The 6,404-nt window shown below is 36.7% G+C and overlaps 1 non-coding gene across 1 annotated transcript; it reads right to left on the bottom strand.

Moving 5' to 3' along the window:
- Positions 1-2,189: 2,189 nt before the first annotated feature.
- On the bottom strand, positions 2,190-2,296 carry LOC111904739 (small nucleolar RNA R71). The gene has a single exon (XR_002854613.1). It is a non-coding gene; the product is annotated as a small nucleolar RNA R71 (small nucleolar RNA).
- Positions 2,297-6,404: the final 4,108 nt, after the last annotated feature.

Raw genomic sequence — 6,404 nt, 5'->3', positions numbered from 1 at the left:
GGTACTTATGAGGATAAAATGTTATTTGCAGCCAAAATAAAGCATTTTAGAAGAAAGGGACCATAAGTGACAATTTATGGAACATTGGAGGCTTGAAGCATAAAAGATGAAGTAATTCACGGAATATACTGGGGTCACGACGTGAACTTAATAACCACGACGTGGAATCGATCTTTTCAGAAGATAAGTACGTGAAGAAAGAATCCTTGGAGAATACGGATAATTCCTGAAGTCACGTCGTGGAGCTTCCTGCCACGACGTGGAACGTGATTTTCCAGAAAATATATAAACCATTCTCCATTACGATTTGGGAGACTTTTGGCTGAAGAAAGAGGTTCCAGTAGACGATTTACAACAGAAGTAAGGTCCTGGAAAAAGGGTTTTCAACACCAAAAGAGTAAAAGTCCATAATTTTTTTGTTTGATTAATACATATAAACATGTTTTCTTATTTAAGTTGTGTTTTTGTGTTAGTTGCTACTATGAGCAGCTGAATCTATCTACTCTTATCTAGCTAGATGAAGCCTCAAACTTATGAATAGCATAATTTTATATGGATTTATTTAGTTGGTGAATTGCTTGTGTTTGATTTATTGTTACCTAGCATGCTTATGTTGTTGCTGTAGTTGCTTAAATTCATGTTATGTGTAGCTTAGTGACCATTAACTGCATGAACTTGATAACCTAGCAATTTAGTGAACATTGAATTTCTAGAGCTAGGATCAACCAAAATCTTAGTTAGTAATTGAAGTAATTAACTTTGATGTGCTGGAGAACATAGATTATGACCATAATTGTGTTTGCATGATAAATCTTACATAGCATATTCATAAACATAATTGGTTTCGTGTTTAATTGTGTGTGACCATACATAGTTATACATGAATTAATTAACTATTGGTAAATTTAGACCTAAATTACTAATATAATAACAACCAACTTAATAATCCATAATTATTTGCTAGCCATAAGGACGAAGTGGATTCGAACTAGATAAGAGTGTTTTTAATTATTGACTGAATTTGAGTTAAGTTAGTCTGATATTGCAAAATCAGATAAAAACCCTTTTAGCTTGTTAATAATTAGATTAATTTAGTAGTAAATAGATTAATTAATAATACCGTTCCATGTGATCGACACCCGACTTACCCAAGCTATACTATAATCTGACTATGTACGCTGCCTATAATTGCATAATTAGTCTAAGTTTGTTAGGTTATAAATATTAAAATTAGTGGGTACTTCCGTGCACATCAAGTTTTTGGCGCCATTGCCAGGGAACGGCTTAGTTTATTGTTTATTTATTTACTTTAGATTAATCGATCCTTTTTGTGGGGTAAAACCCGCAAAAAGTTATTTTTATAAGCATAGTTTAATTTTTTTTCGTTACAGAAGTCACGACGTAGAGTATCCTTTAACGACATGACACCTATGATACACTATTTTTTTTTCTTTTTTTTTAGTTCAGTTTTACATTTTTTTTTTTCATAATTCAGGAGTTCATCACCAGAGGTTCTAACACACCTTTGGTGCCACCACTTGAAGATCCCAAGTCTGCACTTCACAAAAAGAAGTATTAGAGCGTGAAAGAAGATCAAACACCAAAGAAGACACCTTTATAAGAATTCAAATCAGTGTTCTCAAAGAAGTCAGGGAAGAAAACGGAGGAGTCAAGTTCATCTTCAAAGAACAAGAGCAAGCTTGGACACTTAGATCAAATACCTGTCCAAGCCGAGTCCGAGTACGATACTGAGCCTGAATTTGAATGACATACAAGTGAACCCGAGAACGAGCTAGAGAACGAAATGGCGAACATTGATGAGATGGCCATAGGGGATTACAAGAAGCACATTCGAGATGATGTGGGGGTCGGGTTTAGTGCATCCTATGATTCCTGCCAATGCCACATTCGAGTTGAAGGGACATATCCTTACTGCACTTAAGGATATCCCGTTTTATGGGAACGATCACGAGGATGCTTTCAAACACTTAGATGAGGTGAACGATATTGCAGATTATTTTAATACTCCCAATATCCCAAGGGAGACAGCTTTGCTAAGGATGCTACCAGTCACTTTCAAGGGAGCAGGAAAAGACTGGTTGAAGGCATTCCCACCTGGTACAATCACCACATGGGCCCAATTGCGTGAAAGATTTCTAGATCAGTTTTTTCCACCCTCCAAAATCTCTAAACTCAAGAAGGCAATTGTCAACTTTGAGCAAAATCCGAGGGAGTCATTATATGATGCCTGGGAACGCTACAAGGGGTTGTTAAGGAATTGTCCTCAACATGACCTCAATATTCAGCAAGAGATGTCGATATTTTATGATGTGGTGAATTTCATGACTAGACAACTCCTTGATTCGTAAGGACCACTAACGAAGAAGAACCCAAACCAGGACAAGGAGCTGATTGAAGAGTTTTCAAGGCACTCTCGTGAGTATCACAACCCAGGGCATGATGGAATAAAAGGCAGTGGAGGTACACAAACTGAAGAGATGGCTGCTGTGATGGTGATGCTTAGCACTATGGATAGGAGATTGACTCAATTGGGCCAATCAATTCATGCAATTCGAGTTGGTTGTGAGAGATGTATTGGCCCACACTTGACAAAGGATTGCAATATGGATGAATATGGAAACAAGAAAGCTCAAGTATGCTACTCAAGAAGCAAAAAGAAGAGAAATTTAGGCAAATTGGCCGGGGCTTCTACTAAAGAGAGCAACCACTAGTTAAGAAGAAATCAGAATTAGAGACCATGTTGATGAAATTCATGGAAGCTTTAGAAAAAAGACATGATGCTACTGACGCTGCAATGGACGAACAAAGAAGTATAATGAAGAATCATCATGCAATGATGATAGATCAACAAGCATTAATAAAGAATCAGAAAGCCTCCATAAATGACCTTGAAGTACAACTTGGTCAACTTACCACTTTGGTTAATGACAAGATATTCTCGAAACATCCTGAAAACAAAACCCAATCTCATGTAATGGCCATAGATATTGAAGAAGAGGCGATTTCTGAGTTCCTAGAAGCTTTGGAAGTGGAGCCCCAGCACCCCGATCCAAAACCGAAGAAGCCAAAATTCGAGAACAAAAATGTAGCTGAAGTACAAAAACCACGTCATGGGAATCATATGTCCACGTCGTGGCCTTGGTTTGATCAGAAAATTCCAGAAACCGTCTCGACTTATAAACCGCCTTTGCCATTCCCGTCTAGAACTAATCTCAGTCCACTGGAGAGAGAAAATCTGGAGTTTATCAAGCAATTAAAGAGTATTCCTATCAATACTCCTTTTATTGATTCACTTGCAAAAGTTCCAAAATATGCTAAGTTCCTACAAAACTTGTTAGACACTTGTCAGCAATTAAGGAAGAATTCTAAGGTGATTCTAAGTAAGCAAAGCTCAAAAGCTGTGTTGGGAGAAATACCTAAGAAGATGGGGGATCCTATACGACTCACTCTCCCATGTGAGTTTGGGAATAATATGTAGGTTTATGCTTTAGCCGATTCTGGGGCTAGCCTAAATTTGATGCCTTATTCGTTTTATCAAAAATTAAAAATTCAGAAGTTGAAGGCTACAAAGATGACTATTCACATGGCGAACTGTTCAGTGACACAACCCCGGGGCATTGTGGAAGATATTTTAGTAAAAATTGGGAAATTCATTTTTCCAATAGAGTTTGATGTATTGGATATGAAAGAAGATCCCAATGTACCGATTATTCTTGGTCGGCCGTTACTTAACACTGCATGAGCTCTTGTTGATATTCGGGAGTTCAAGATCACCTTGAGAGTTGGGGATGAGAAGGAAGTTTTTGGAATAGAAGATGGTTTCCAAGGGAATCATGCTCAAGAAGAGGTTTTCAACATTGATGAAGAAAATGAACTTGAAGAATTGGAGAAGCTCATGGAAGAAGAAACTAAAACAATTCAACAAGTTAAAAGAACAAAACCAAGAGCATCTGTTCCATTTTTAGTTGAAGTCATTGCCTACACGAATCCAACTTCTTGGGTGAGCAAGGAAGATGATGAGATGACGAGTGATGAAGAGGAGGTTACATCAAAAATAACAAGTCCAGTGGTAAAGGAAGAAAAGGATACTATGGAGTGTAAGTATGAAGACAAGATAGAGACTAAAGGGACCAAACGCAAGCTTGATGGAGACGAGGTCAAAGCTAAAAAGGAAAATTCGAAAAAGGCGTATAAAAGACGTGTTCAAGCTTAAAAGAGGCGTTTCAAGGAACAAAAGATCCTAGTGGTGCACTCTTTAGATGATTCAACGTAGGAGGCACGGAGTCCAGCTCAAGACTCCTAAAAAAGAAACGCTTCTCGGGAGGCAAACCGAGTTTGGTTTGCATTTTCTTTTCTTTTGTTTTTAGTTTTTGAGTTTTTGAATAGGGAAGCTATCAACTCATCGTCTAAATAGTGTTAAGTGGTAAAAAAAATTTGTTGTGGGGTGCTTTGGTAATAATTAGAACACAAGAACATAAATAAAAATTGTTAGATTAGCAAGTTTTTGTGACCAGACATCAACCACATCGTGGTCAGGAGCGCCACGTCGTGATTTTAAGTAACAATTCAGGGATTGATTGCGACTTAAACAGTTTTTTTATTATTAAAAGTCACGACGTGGTATAGCCTTCCATGACGTGGCCTTTAAAAAGTCACCCCGGGGGGGGGGGGGGGGGGGGGGGACAGTTCTTAAACCATTTAACCACAAACTTGTTCCCCATTTGTTTACTGCCTGATGAACGGAAGCAAGTGTTCGATTAGTGTCTAAGTCCATAACTATTTTGGTATGTACTTGACCCGATTATGAGCATGTCCTTTTGGGTTGCCTTCACCATAGCAATATGTAGGATGATTTAAGGAGAGAAAGGTTTAAATATGATTTATTAATATATTATGAGAATAATATATTAAAGGAGAAATCATATTGTTTGATTAATATTAGTCAAGAATTAATTGATAATTAATTTTGTGGCTAAAAGAGATTAATTAAATTTAGGGGACTGGACTGCAATTATTGGATAATTGATTTATTGGGCTAAGGAATGCTAAAGGAACAAGGGGTGAACGAAATTATGATGGGAGCCCATCATATTTTCATCCATGGCCTTATCCAGAAGGTTCCATGGGCTGCTTAGAGTTTAAGTTGTCCATTAGGGTTTTGACTGAAACCCTAGTAGCCCACACAAGTATATAAAGGACCCCTTATGCTCCAAAAACGTGGACAACTGATTCTCTAGGGTTTCTAGTCGTTTTTGGGCAGCCTCCTTCTTCTCCTCTTCATCCAAGTTGCATATGGTGTTTGTGACTGCATTAGAGGTTGCATATTTTCGTCCATGGCCTTAACTGCGTCAGGCAGAGGGTATTTCGGGATTTAGCTGCTGTTTTGACTTGGATTTGATGCTTAAATTGTTTTATGAAGTTAAAATCCGAATTTTATCTTATAAATGTTTATCCTTGCCAAAACAATAGATAATTTCAAATCTTTTAAATATTGGTTGTTTATGTGGTAAATATGGTTTATTTAAAATTATTTGGTAATTATCTAATGACTAAAATAAGATTAGGTCAAATATAGATAATTATGAAATTAATTGTTTAATTTGAATTATTTGTTATTTGATCCCTAATGTTTTGAAATGTTTCAAAACTTGCCCTCAAGTTCTGGAATTTAAAAGTTGATTATAAGTTTAATTTTGAAATGTTAAATTCTAAAACCCTAGTAATTTTGAAAAGTTCAAATCACACCCTTATTGTTCTGTTAATTAATTAAAGTGTATAATTAAAAGTGATTTAATAAATCCATAAAGTTTTGGTTTACATTTAATTAAAAGTATAATTGACTAAGTTAAACCACCTAGTATTTTAAAAGTGTAAAATACACCCTATACTATATATAACATTAAAAGTCTAATATTATATATGTATGAGTAAACAGTCAGTCTTACCGTTAGTAGGCCTCATTCACGAAGCTGGTCTATAAGGGGTGTTTAAGGAAATTGTCTATAAAATGGCGATTGAATGGGTATCCACTCTTACCCACCGCACTCTTGACTAGTGGAGGTTCGTTAGCCGAACGGGTAGGATAGGACAGAAACCTTCCTTTATAATTATAATGAAGTACAAAGTAACTAAATGCTTTTTCAAATTCCCAAATCATAGTTACTTTAGAAAAAATGTGAAATTGCATGCTAATCCATAGAATTACACTCCGTACCCTTGTCAAACGTTAGTGGAGCGTGTGTGGTTAACCGACACACTAATTTGGGGGTGACATTGGTAGCGAAGGGTGACTCGATGTTTGTCAGAGATCAATGGAGCGTGTGTGGCTAACCGGCACATTGATTAGGTGATTGTAGCATTGGGTGCACCACGTGATTCGTATG

Source organism: Lactuca sativa, chromosome 3, assembly GCF_002870075.4.
Source record: "Lactuca sativa cultivar Salinas chromosome 3, Lsat_Salinas_v11, whole genome shotgun sequence".
NCBI lineage: Eukaryota > Viridiplantae > Streptophyta > Magnoliopsida > Asterales > Asteraceae > Lactuca > Lactuca sativa.
Note: the sequence above shows the minus strand (reverse complement) of the source record. Positions and strands in the feature narration are given on the sequence as shown.